The 13,676-nt window shown below is 42.8% G+C and overlaps 2 protein-coding genes across 6 annotated transcripts in view; one reads left to right on the plus strand and one right to left on the minus strand.

Moving 5' to 3' along the window:
* The window catches only part of LOC135198771 (sushi, von Willebrand factor type A, EGF and pentraxin domain-containing protein 1-like), an 810,178-nt gene that overhangs the window by 539,934 nt on the left and 256,568 nt on the right, over positions 1–13,676 (plus strand). The gene's annotated exons all lie outside the window — the stretch shown is intronic.
* Positions 1–13,676, minus strand: part of LOC135198846 (ubiquitin carboxyl-terminal hydrolase 20-like) — a gene marked incomplete at its 5' end in the record, with an annotated part of 136,553 nt that overhangs the window by 26,025 nt on the left and 96,852 nt on the right. The gene's annotated exons all lie outside the window — the stretch shown is intronic.

Genomic DNA, 13,676 nt, shown 5'->3' on the forward strand with positions numbered 1-13,676 from the left:
TAAAGATTTAGAAAGACATAAGCATACACATCATGGCCAAGAATATAGTGAGTAAAATAAGCTAACCAAACTCCTGGGTCAATTTTTTGGGTAATTACTTATGCTTGAATATGGAATCAAAATTGGAACATTGAATAATTCCCATTAGACAATGATGTACAAAGAATGTTATTTGGGTTCTCGTGGACTCGGTGATTTGTGACTTTTCTGTGGAATTTATCGCCAAATTAGTTGCAAAAAATTCGGCAATTCACAGAATTTTCATTGAGAAATATTCACTAATTAGTGTATTTTGATGCTATTTTTATGACTAAAACCTTTTTTATAATAAAAAAAAAAGGATTTACCAATTTTAAAATACTAATATTAAGACTAATAAGATTGAATAATAATAATACTGTAACCTGTCATAATACAGATATAATAATAACCACCAATTTTCAAATAATAATAATAACAATAACAATAATATGGGTGTTGTGGCAGAGTGGTTTAGCTCATAAATGGACTGGTCAAGCAACATTGGGTCTGATCAGTCATTGGATGGGTAACCGTTTTCCTCAGGGTTGATTAATTGGGAAAGAAGCTTAAACAACTTTCTCAGTATACTCAGCTGTAAACGAGTACCTAATCCTCATGGGGTAAGATCCAGCTTTGGGATAAATAGCAAAACTCAGGAATGATGGAAAGAAATGAAAGATTAAACAACAACAACATAAACGGAACCTCTGGCAACAGAGGTGCTTTGTCTGGTAGCCAGGTATACAACCTAATTGACAGGAAGGACGGTCAGGTACTTGGAAGTCATTATCCAGCAACTGTCCACCACAACGACAGTCATCAGCAACCAGAGACTGGGGCTATGGAGGCAACCAGATGAAGAAATGGACACGAGAAGAAAATAAGGAAATATGGAGATACTCCATCAGAAGCAACCGGACAAAAAGTGTATACAGCAGAAGGTTGGTCAATGTCTAGAATGAGAGAAATAACACCCTCAAACAGAACAGAGGCTGGCAGACCAAGTAAGGAACATAGAGAATGGCAATGAAGAAACACTGAAGATGTAAGAGAGAGGTCAAAATGGGTGGAAAAGATCAGACAATGGAGGACACTAGATAAGGAAAAAACAACAATCCCCTCCATGAAAGCCTACAACACAATGATACTAAGGGAGGAAAAAAGCGATGTTAATGAACTAATGAGCCTAATACACACCACCAGTACCACAGAAACAAATATGATATTTTTATAATAAAATAAGGTTTCACATATACTTACCAAACAATTACATAATCTGAGCCCTCCCTCCTCCCCACAGATGGACGTTATGGCTCAATGAATTGACAATAGTTAGCTCAGCATTATCTGGTATTCCCGAAAGTGGGCGGGACCTATGTCACCTACACGAACGATGGCAGTGCCGCTGCCACCAGGTAATTTGAATTTTTGACTGCCAGGTAAGAAAGCTTACAGGCTTGTAATTGTTTGGTAAGTATATGTGAAACCTTATTTTATTATAAAAATATCATTTTCACATAAGTGACTTACCAAACAATTACAAAGCAGAATCCATATTACCAGGAAGGTGGGTAAATGGACAGCTTATGATAAAGACAACAACAACATGCTCACATTATCTAATGTTTGCAATACCTTACCTTGTGAGAGAGCAACAGCAGGTGGGTACTGCCTCTGGTCGGCATGGTCATCACCTGTAGGAGACGGGACAGTAATGGCCAGGATCATCACTACTAATAGTGGGATTTTGTAACCAAGGAAGTTCACCTATGGTTAACAAAAATAAAAATTTTGCCCTTGCCCTGGGCAAAGACCAGACAACCAGTCCACAGAACCATCATTTACACTAAAAACAAAAATAACCACAACCCTAACCATAAAAAACTGGAAGGTACTCTAGGTACATTGTACCCCCAGGCTTCCCAATAACTAAACAACCTTCAAAAATACAAGGCGAGGAGATAATAGAGGGAAAGAGGTCACTCTATGCTTCCTCTCCCAACACCATACCAGCTAAAGACAACAGTCCCAACCTAAACCAATTTTCAAACCCAGACTATGTCCTTTAGGTAAAGTGATGAAAAAACTGATTCTGACCTCCAGAACATCATTTGTAGGATGGAGGATAGAGACATATTATGTCTAAATGCTAGATAAGTCGCCACTGCACGAATTTCGTGTGCCTTCACTTTCAGTACGTTATGAGCATGATCTTGTACCTACACATGCACCTCCAAAATCAAGCTTCTCAGGAAGAATGAAATCCCGTTCTTAGAGAGAGGACAGGAGGTGTCTCTCACCAAACACCAGAGTCGATTGAAACTTCCTCTTAACATCTCTGTCCTAAGTAGATAGTGTCTAATGGCTCTGACAGGATATAACGTACGTTCCTCCTCTTCTGCTCCCAATATGTTCGTTAAGTTCTTTATCACAAGGAGCAAGGCCATGGATTCGATGGATCCTCGTTCTTTGCTAGGAATTCTTTAATGTAAGAACATAATGCGTTAATCTGAGAGAGCCTGAATTTTTTACTGGTCGCCTGCATTTTGCTTACTCAACCCACAGTAGCTAAGGCGACTAAAAACAGTCTTCTCTGTTAGATCCCTTAGGGACAAAGAATTTAGAGGCTCAAGCTGAGGACTGGAAATCCATCTTAACACTACATTCAAGTCCCAATCCACTTCCCCAGGCTTCACTAGTTTTTAGGAATAAAAAGACTTAATAAGGTCACTGATATCCTGAGTGTTCAAGACATTGAGGCCTCTATGTTTAAAAACTGAAGAAAGCATAGACTTTTAACCTTTAATGGTACGTAGAGGTGGACAGCTTTCTTGAGTCCCTCAGAAATACAGTGGTACCTCGAGATACGAAATTAATCCGTTCCGAGGCGGCCTTCATATCATGAGCTTTTCGTATCTTGGACCGCATTTTACGTGTAAAATGGCTAATCCGTTCCAAGCCCTCCAAAAACACCACAGTAAATTTCATAATAAAGCTAAATTGACCTATAAACAATAAAATACTACAACAATTTGGACCATTCAATACCTAACTTAATACGTACTGCTAATAAACCTGTAAATAAAGTGTATTAGTGTACATGGTATACAAGAAATACTGTACGTATATACGTACATATGTAGTAAAATGTGGAAGCTTACCTTTCGAGTGAGGCTATCTCCGAAAGTGGTGACAGAGGAGGAGGACAAACGGCAGATACGTACGTACACTTAACTTTATGAAACACATAAAAAATGTAAGGAAAACATAAACTAAACTTTACGAAACATATTAACAAAACTGTAACACTTAACTTTCCAAAAAACTAAAATTAAATTTTTTTTTTTCTTTTTTTTTTTTAATTTTTTTTTTTTTTTTTTTACTGTCCAAGGAAGATTGCTTTTGCCTACTTTTCACAATGTTCCTGAAACGACTCAGGCAAACGTCATCGAACTGTGCAAGCATACGACCTGTGTAAGCCTTTTCGGGGTGTCTCTTTTCTACGAATGATTACACCTTATGAAAAGCAGCTAGAGCATCCTTAATTTCTGCCGTTGTCATGGAGTCCTCGTCCTCCTCCTTGCCACTGCTAGAGAACTCCTCTTGAACGACGTTATGTTGCATGGCCTCCAACTCCTTCAGGTCATCCGTCGTAAGCTCCTCTTGGTGCTCCTCGAGAAGGTCATTGATGTTGTCCTCGTCGATGACCAGCCCCATGGACTTGCCGAGTGCAACGATCTCGTCAAGATCTGGTTGCGAAACAGTTTCAGGATCATCAACTGTTCCTGAATCTGCAGCACCAGCTTTGCCCACGTCGAATCCCTCGAATCGAAGTCTCGGGCGGATACGGCATCAGGCCAGAGTTTCCTCCACAGGGAATTCAAGGTTCACCTTGAAACCTCCTGCCAAGCTTGGTCGATGAGTCGGATGCATATTACAATATCGAAATGCTCCTTCCAAAATTCACGCAAGGTGAGGTTTGTGGTATCGGTGATGTCGAAACATCTCTTGAAAAGATGTTTCGTATACAGCTTCTTGAAGTTTGATATCACTTGCTGGTCCATGGGCTGGAGGAGAGGGGTGGTGTTAGGCGGAAGATAAAAGAACCTTGATGAAGGAATACTCCGCTAGGATATCTTCCTCGAGGCCAGGAGGGTGAGCAGGGGCATTGTCCAACACCAGCAGGCATTTCAGAGGGAGGCGCTTCTCTTCCAAGAATTTCTTCACTGTCAGGCCGAAACACCGATTTACCCACTCCGTGAACAAAAGCCTCGTTACCCAGGCTTTCGCATTAGCCCTCCACATCACTGGAAGCTTCTCCTTAAGCATTTTGTGGGCCTAGAAGGCTCAAGGAGTCTCCGAATGATACACCAGTAGGGGCTTCACCTTGCAATCCCCACTGGCGTTCGAACAAAGTGCGAGCATAAGCCTGTCTTTCATAGGCTTATGCCCGGGTAGCTTCTTCTCTTCCTCCGTGATGTATGTCCGACGAGGCGTTTTTTTCCAAAAACGGCCAGTCTCATCACAGTTGAAGACTTGCTGAGAACTGTAGCCTTCCTTGATCATCTCGTTGAACATCTTATTAAAGGCTTCGGCCACTTTCGTGTCCGAGCTGGCCGCCTCCCCATGCCGCACCACCGAATGGATGCCAGTCCATTTATGGAATTTCTCGAACCACCCATGCAAAGCCTTGAATTGGCGCTGATGTCCCTTCTCCTCCATCGTCTTTGGCCTTGGCAATCAAATTGCCGAAAATAGCGCTGGCCTTGTGGCAGATTGCCGTCTCTGTTATCGTATCGCCAGCGATTTTTTTCTCTTTTATCCAGACAAGAAGAAGCCTTTCCATTTCATCGTGCACGTGGGTCCTCTTGCTGGACAAAATAGTGACGCCCTTGGAAGGTGTAGCTGCTTTGATGGCATCCTTCTGCTTAAGGATGGTGCCTATTGTCGACGGATTTCGGCCGTTATTCCTTGGCGATCACACTCAATCGCATATCAGCTTCATACTTCTCGATAATCTCCATCTTCGCCTCCAAAGAGAGCATCCTCTTCTTTCCGTGAATTTCAAGTTTCTTGGGACCCATGACTATGTATATACGTACTGTACGTAATTATGTTATATAATATGGTACGTATACGTATGTAGTAAAGTTCTCACACAACACGATAAAGTATACTACAACGAAATCACTAACAAATTTACGTTAATAAACGAAATCGTTAGAAAAAACGAATACCACGTGCGTATAGAAATGATGCTGACCAATAGGAGAGAAGGATCTCATGGCGGTGACTAGCATCAGGAACCAATGGGAGAGCGGGAGGATGGTGGCGAGTCTACTCAGTTGGCGGAGCGCGAGTTTCAAAATTGTTATCGGTGGTCCGGGTGAATCTCGGACTTTACAGCAACAACCTTTCGTATCTTGAGCAATTTTCATGTGTAGAGCCGTAAAAATTTTTGTATTTGCTTTCGTATCTCGAGTTTTTCGTAAGCTGAACCTTTCGTATCTCGAGGTACCACTGTAACAGGAAATCTGCAATTTTGATGCGACTGTAATTTGTTGATGACTTCTCTTATCATATCGAAGGGGGGAAATGCATACATGTTGAGGCCCATCCAGTCCAGAAGCATCGTGTCTGTTCTCTACACTAGTGGGTCTGGAACTGGGGAACAGAAAATTGGAAGATGATTGTTCCTTGAGGTGGTGAAGAGATCTACTGCTGGTTTCCCCCATAATGTCCACAGATCTTGGCAAACTCTCTTGTTCAGAGTCCATCCCATTGACAGGACCTGATTTAAGCAGCTCAGCTTATCTGCCAAGACATTCATTCTTCATTGAATGAACCTCAGAAAAAGTGATATCTTGTGCTCGTTCGCCCTGAGAAGGAGGTCTTCCACTACTCTGTTGGTTGAGAGAGAAAGAATGTGTCCCTCCTTGTTTTCAGACATACAATAACGCCGTGGTGTTGTCCATGTAAATCGCTACCTTTCTTCCAGTGACTAGAGGAGTGAACGCCTGTAAACCCAGAAAAATTGCTTTCAGCTCCTTCACATTTATGTGTAGGGTCTCTTCTTGCTCTGTCCAAAAACCTGAGGCTCTTCTGTCTCCTATCAGAGCTCCCCATCCAATGCATCTGAGAACTCTAGGTCGTGGTTCAACGTAACTAGAAAAAGTCCCTCCTGAAGTCTCTCCATCGACAGCCACCAATGAAGATCAGACTTGATCTCTTTTGTTAAAGAAAAAACTAATGAGTCTGGTTGTGTCTTCTGATTCCAATTTGCTTTTAGGAAGAACTGGAGATATCTCATGTGGAGAAGGCCTAAGGTTACGAAACTCTCCACTGACACAAGGGTTCCGAGAAAGCTCATCCAGTCTAGAGCTGAGCATGAGGGGCAAACTAGAAATTGTTGTACTTTTATCAAACATGACTCTATCCTCTTTGGGGAGAGAAAAGCCCAAAAATCTAGAGAGTGCAGAACCATCCCTAAATAGGGAATCCTCTGAGTTGGAGACAATTGGGACTTCTTGAGATTTATTTGGATTCCTAATTGTTGAGTCAGATTTACCGTCCATTCTAAGTTCTTCACACACTGACAACTGGACTTGGATCTCAGGACCCAGTCGTCAAAATAAAAGGCTGCATTGACCCCATCAGGTGTAGCCATTTTCCCAAAGGAACAAGAATATGGGTAAATACTTGGGGAGCCGTCGTTAGTTTGAAGCAGAGGGTTCTGAACTGAAAAACTTCCCCTTTGAAGACAAATCTAAGGAATCTCTTCGGATCTTGATGGATGGGGACATGAAATTAGGCACCCTTCATGTCGAGAGACCATCCAGTCACCCGGTTGGAGGGTACACATCACCAACCAGCTGGTTTCCATTCGTAATTTCGTCTTCTGAACATAGAGATTCAAGGCACTTACATCTAGTACAGGTCTCCAGCCCCGATGTCTCGGGGACTACAAAAAGTCTGTTGTAAATGTCTGGGCAGTTCTTGTCTGTCACCTCTTCTATGGCCTGCTTGCTGATAAGCGCTTCTACTTCCTTGGCTAATGCCAAAGCTCTCCCTGATCCCTTTGAGTATGATGTCAAACAGATAGGCACACTGGACAGTGGTGGATCTTGAACAAAATGGATCGCACATCCTTCTCGAAGTACTTCGACTACCCACAGCTCTGCTCCTCTTCGACTCCTTTCCTCCCAGAAGTAGTGGAGTCTCGCCCCTACAGGTGTGTGAAGGACCTCCCGATTACTTGTCTGTCTACTTAAAAGGGGGCTTCTTGGTGGACTTAGCTGTCGCTCGCAAGTTAGTTCTCGGTCTGTTCTGCATTCTAGTTTTACCCCTTTGAAACTGGTGCTTCTGAAGAGGAAAAGCTTTAGCTCCTGTAGCAGGAGGATCCTTTGGGCATCTCGCTGACTGGGACAAAAGGTCATTGGTTGATTTCTTCCTTAGATCTGACAATACCTGTTGAATAGTCTCTTCTGTGAACCAGTGGGACTTACTTGTGGGAGAAAACATCAACGCTGATTTTTTATTTGTCATTACTCCTCAGCAAGCAAGCAAGCACCACAGCTCCCTCTTTTTAAGTAGTATTCCCATTGTAAAGAGGACGGCTAGTTCACCCGATTCATCTCTCACAGCTTTGTCTACACAGGACAAAACATTGAGCTAGTCCGTAGAAAACTCCTCTTCCAAAGACTGACACTCCACTATTTTCCTGGCTAATGCTGCAACAGTCCAATCTAAAAAACTAAACACTTCAATCACTTTGAACAAGTTCCGAACCAGGTGATCGAAGTCAGGGGAGAAGAACATTACTTTTGCAGCCGCAAAAGCTGATCTTCTGTTAGTGTCCACTAGCATCCCGATAAGTCCCCTTGAGAGGAGGCAGAGACTCCCAAGGAAGGTTTGTTTGTTTTGTTTGTTTGTATGGTGCTTTTACGTTACATGGAACTAGTGGTTATTCAGCAATGGGAACCTCTCCGGTTGCACAGATATGATAAGTCTTGTTCTGCAATCTAGAAGGGGGATAGGTGAATGAAGCTTTACAAGACTCCCACTTTTTTGCTAACCACTCATTTGACTCCTTGATCAATTTCTTGGCTGACTGAGAAAGGACTAACTTTGGCAATCCTGAAGATACTACCTTCCTATCTCTCACAAACATAGAAGGTGATGACGAAGGCCATGCTGGTTCAAAGAAGTCCAGATACGTAGCAAGCAAAAACTTCAAAAGACTAGAGTAAGTCAAAGAAGACTTTGACTCCTGCTCCTGATCTTCTTCCTTAGAAAGAACTGACGACACACCATCTTCCTCTCCTTACAGTTGATGTTTGAAAGGGCCAAATGGCAACTCATCTCCCAAAGCACTTGTCTTCAGAGTCTCAGAAGTAGATGTTGAGCAGTGGCAGTTGAACAGTTCTTAGATGACAAACGACTAGCAGGCGAAGAGATATGAGCTGCAGGAGGCGAACGAGTGGAAACTCCTTTTGACGAGTTACGAGGGGAGTTGACAGTGTGAGAACTTGAGTGTTGCTCAGATCATGACAGTGCTCATGAGCAACTGTTGCCAGTCAGAATACTCTCTGGAGACAACTAACGATACTCCCAAAAGGGTTGTGCAGGCACAAAACTGCAGGATGGTTGGGGACTCCACTGCTCTCTTGACTTCTTCACTGGCGGAGTTGTACATTCCACAAACACAGCATGCCTCTTTCAAGGTTGCAACCTTGTAGCGTACCGCAACTGTCGCCTCTTCTCAAGCGAAGACACACCCAATCCAGAGGAAAACTACACCTTACTAACGTCTACGCCTTTCAAATGGCGTTTAGTTGACACCCGCAAGTCGACAGGTTCAACAGTCGGCGACTGCCCATGGGCAAACTACCGTAGTCTCCCTTCGACTTCTGGTATGTCTTTTACCAGGTGTGGGGGAGTGGGATAGTGATCTTCGTCTAGGAGAAATGGGGGGACAGACAGCCACCTCCTCGGACACAACACTGACACTTGGCATAACACTGATCTTTTCACTGACACTCAATTTTTCCACAAACATGCAAAAAGACAAAGCTAAATCCATGACAGATTAAGCCAACATTTTGAACTTCTTGTCCATTTTGGTGTTAAGATTGGTAGGTTACCTGGACTGGAGTTATTGGCAATGAAGTAGGACTATCAATAAGAGATATGTTTGGTAAAAGAGGGAAAGATAGAAAAAGCTTCTTCACCTCTTAAAGGCAAAGGAGTTGTCTCTACACTAGTCTTACTCCCAGCTCTAAGAGCTGCTTTCCTCTTCCTATCTTTTTCCTTTTTTTCTAAATGAGACTTAAAGGTCTTCCACCCTTGCTCATCTAAATCCTGACACTCAATGCAAGTTAAGTCTTTGCTACAAATTTGTCCCCTACACTTTACGCACTAGCTTAGCCATCCTAGTTTTGCAGTCATCGCTGCAAAACCTAACTGAAGACGAGCAAGAGTCTGAAATTCTAAAGCTAAACTTTATTTAGCTAAATGAAAGCTAAAGCAGCAGCTAAACCAGAAAAAACCACCAAATTGTACTTCACCAAATATGATACAAAATCACAAGATGAAGAGATGAAAAAGTTGACTGCAAAAACAACCGATGTTACTCCATAGCTGGCAGAAAACGAATTGACAATAGTTAGCTTAGCAGTACCTGATATTTCCATAAGTGGGCGGGACCTGTATCACCTACAGGAATGAGGTAGCACTGCTGCCGATAGATAAGAAAGCTTACAGCTTTGTAATTGTTTGGTAAGTCATTTATGTGAAAAACCTGGCATATACAGGAGCAAGACTAGTAGCAGAACTCATGGGGATACAAATCCTAACACCACCATCGCAACCAACCCAACAGAAACAAAACAGCAACTACCTTGGAAAAGATGTTTGGAATAACAAATCATGGTGATGAGAACTGACTTGAGTAAACTGAAAGAGATGGCAGAAAACAGGCTAGGAAGCAAGAAAACAAGGGAGGAACTGAACGAGAAATACAAAGTACAGGAGAAAGGACTAAACACCATAAAAGAAGATATAAAACAGAGGCTTAAAGCCAAAGCACATAAGATCCAACTGTACAGAAACAGGAATAAAGGATGCCAACAGAACAAACTTTGGAACCAACCTGAAAAGACTTTACTGCCAACTAAGAGGGGAAGACAACCACCAGCAAATTCCTGAAGCTGAACCAAATAAGAAACTCTGGGAAAACATAAGGAGCAATCCGGTATCACAAAACAAACATGCAACATGGCTCTATGAAGTCAGGGCAGAAGAAATGGGGGGAATAAAACAAAGATTCATGAGATCACGACAGACCCAATCAGACACCAACTAAAGAAGATCCCCAACTGGAAAGCCCCAAGTCTTGATGAAGTCCATTGGATACTTGCTCAAAAACTTTAAGGCCCTACACCTACAAACAGCAGAACAACTCCAACGTTGTATCACAAACCAGCATATGCCCACAGATCGTCATAAGGATCCTGAAAAATCTCTCTATTTTTCTTTTTCCTTTATAAATTGGGGATGTGTATCTTTTGATATCTATTGTAAATATAACTTCTCTCTCTCTCTCTCTCTCTCTCTCTCTCTCTCTCTCTCATTTTGTAATGAAATATCCATTTCTGGGCTCAGCCCGTGTCGCTTTGTGAAATATCCCTTCAGTTCATATTTCTAACGTAAATAATACTAACATTACCGGAGAAAAATAAAAGAGGGGGATGTCAGAGTATCCTGACTCGCTCACCCTAAATAAAAAGAGGGTGTCGGTATGGTACTGGGACGAGTGAGACCACTACCACGGACCTCTTGTCATTTAGCTCCTCCACCAAAATCCCCCTGCTAGAGAGAGCTGGTACACAGCCTGCGCCAGCAACTACTACTACTCACCCACCCACGCTAACACCAGCGCCTCTAGTGGCCATCCTTTCCGTTAGTGACACCTTGCCCGCACATGCTTTTTTGCTCTCTGTGTTTTGTGCTTGCTATTTTGGATTCTACTGCCTTATGGAACTTCAAGCCATCGCCGCAGCTAAGTTAAGTACTACCTAAAGGTTACACATAATTTTAGCCAGACAGGACCCGTTTTTCAACCGTTTTTTAGGTATATTAATGGTACCTCCTGCGTCTGGTCTCGGGCTCGCCATACCGGTTCGCCTCGTGTGTTTCTTAGCTAGCTCCTTCGGTCTTCCATACCGTCGTAACTATTGCTGTGCAGTATTTATGATTATTATATGTGTGGTGCAAGGTGTGCTACTGAATTTTATATTCTCATCATATTATTTGGGAATCCTATGCCTTTAGGTCTTAGCTCAGTGTTCATGCATGCATGTGCCTTTGTCTAGGTCTGTTAGGCATGTGGGGTCATAGCCCCTCTCTCTCTTTAGTCCTACCACCCTGGCCGTCGCCCTCCGTTTATACGTATCGGCAGAGGCCAGCTCCCGAGTAGTTGGGCTTCCTACCTTCCAGGTAGGTTAGCCTAGCTTCTCTAGGACGTTTCTTTTCCTTTCTCTTAGATTCCCTTCCTTTCTATTTTAATACGATGTGTTATCTGTATTCTGTTTATGTTGCATGTTAGAGACGGTTTGAGCTAGCCTAGGCTATCTCTTTTCGCCTGGTCTATCCGTCCGCGTGGTCCTACCACGTTCGCGGTGGGCCAGACGATCACCACGAGCCACCAGCTCAGTCCCCCTTCCTGCTTCCCTCCCCATAGCGGGGGGGAGGCAGACCACGCTCACTCACGGTTGCCATGGTAACCAACCGGGCTCTCCTCCCCTCTTCCTCTCTACCCAGGGAGGATACGGGAGTTACGGGTGGGGGGGCCCTTGAGTCTGGCTTTTCGTACCGTTCTCTTCCTGAGATGCAGGGGGGGGTCCCTTGTGCGTTCGGGTTGGGTTGGCCACCCCGCCCGCTCGTACTTGGTCCTCCTCAGCTCTCTCCTTCCCTCGGTCACCCCCTGCCTACCCACCGCGCTAGCGGCGGGGTCAACTGGCTCCGCCAGTTCAGCGGGGGGTGGCGGAGAGTAGCTCTCACATGCATCTGTATTTATTTATATATGTTTTTACAATTATTCTTTATATTTGTGTTATCATTATATTACTTATTCCGCTAGGCTGGCGGAGTGCCCGCTCACCATCCGGATCCTCCTCCTGCTTGCAGAATTTTTGTACGGCGGAGCTGAGCTCCGCCTGCTTTTGTTATTTATCTGGGTTGATCCTCTCATGTTTCTCCGTTGTCCTTGTACCCCCCACCCTCGGTGTATAGACTGGTAGCTGGTTCGGTGGAACTCTTTACTCCGGTGCCCCGGAAACTATCTGACTAGTTTACCAGGTCTTACAGACTTTCTCTACAGGAGAACAGGAGAGGACTATGCCCAGAAAATTTTTCACTCTGGCATGCAGAGGAGTATTATATCTCTTAGCGGGCTAGTCCTGTTAGTAACTGCTGATACTCATGTATCTGTCCACTTACAGGCTACCAACTGCCAGGAACCCGGCTGCAATGCCATCCCGCAAGATCCCTGTGGTCACGAGGTCTGCCGGACCCACGCCCCCTGTGCCATCCGCCATGGTGAATTAGTGGTATGGCACCACGAAGCCTGCTCCATCTGCTATGACTTAGTGGATCAGTTTTCTGCCGGAGTAAGTATATACCGGAGTGCTATGCTTATAACTGGTTATTGAACCAATATGATAAGAGATATAAACGTTATTTAGTTTAAGATGTCTAACCCTCTTACGCTGGAGCGGTAAATAAAAAATTGTCTCCCGTGTGCCGGAGGGGTTTCAGAGTGAGCGTGGAAGCTGATATAATATTTTTTTCAAAAAATCACAGCGCGCTTAGTTTTAAAGATTAAGAGTTAATTTTTGGCTCCTTTTTTTGTCATTGCCTGAAGTTTAGTATGCAACCATCAGAAATGAAAAAAATTATCATTATCATATATAAATAATGCGATATATGATAGCGCAAAAACGAAATTTCATAAATAATTGTATTCAAATCGCGCTGTGCGCAAAACGGTTAAAGGTAACAAGTTATTTTTTTTCGTTGTAATGTACACTAATTTTCAATCATTTTGGTATATAACACATTGTAAAACGATAAAAGCAACACAGAGAAAATATTATCACAAAATAATGCATGAATTCGTAACGCGCGGACGTAAACAAATATTTTTTTCAAAAATTCACCATATATCTAAATATTGTCCTAGAGACTTCCAATTTCTTTCAAAATGAAGACATATAATTGAATATTACTATACTGTAAGAGTATTAGCTTACAATTGCAGTTTTCGACCATATCTGACGAGTTAAAGTTGACCGAATGTCAAATTTTTTATATATATATATTTTTTATATGCAATTATTTTGGAAATAAGAAAAGCTACAACCTTCAAATATTTTACGTTTTATTCTACATGAAATTGCGCACATTTTCATATATAAAACTCTATGAAATGCCTAATATGAAACGGAAGCAAATATTCGGAGAATGGGACGTACTATTTCGGAGATTTGTGGCGGAGAATCCGCGCGCGGAGGGAAGGAAAGATTTTTTTTTAATTCACCATATATCTAAATATTTTGCTAGAGACTTCGAATTTGTTTTCAAGATGAAGATAAATG

This window comes from Macrobrachium nipponense, chromosome 22 (genome assembly GCF_015104395.2).
Source record: "Macrobrachium nipponense isolate FS-2020 chromosome 22, ASM1510439v2, whole genome shotgun sequence".
NCBI lineage: Eukaryota > Metazoa > Arthropoda > Malacostraca > Decapoda > Palaemonidae > Macrobrachium > Macrobrachium nipponense.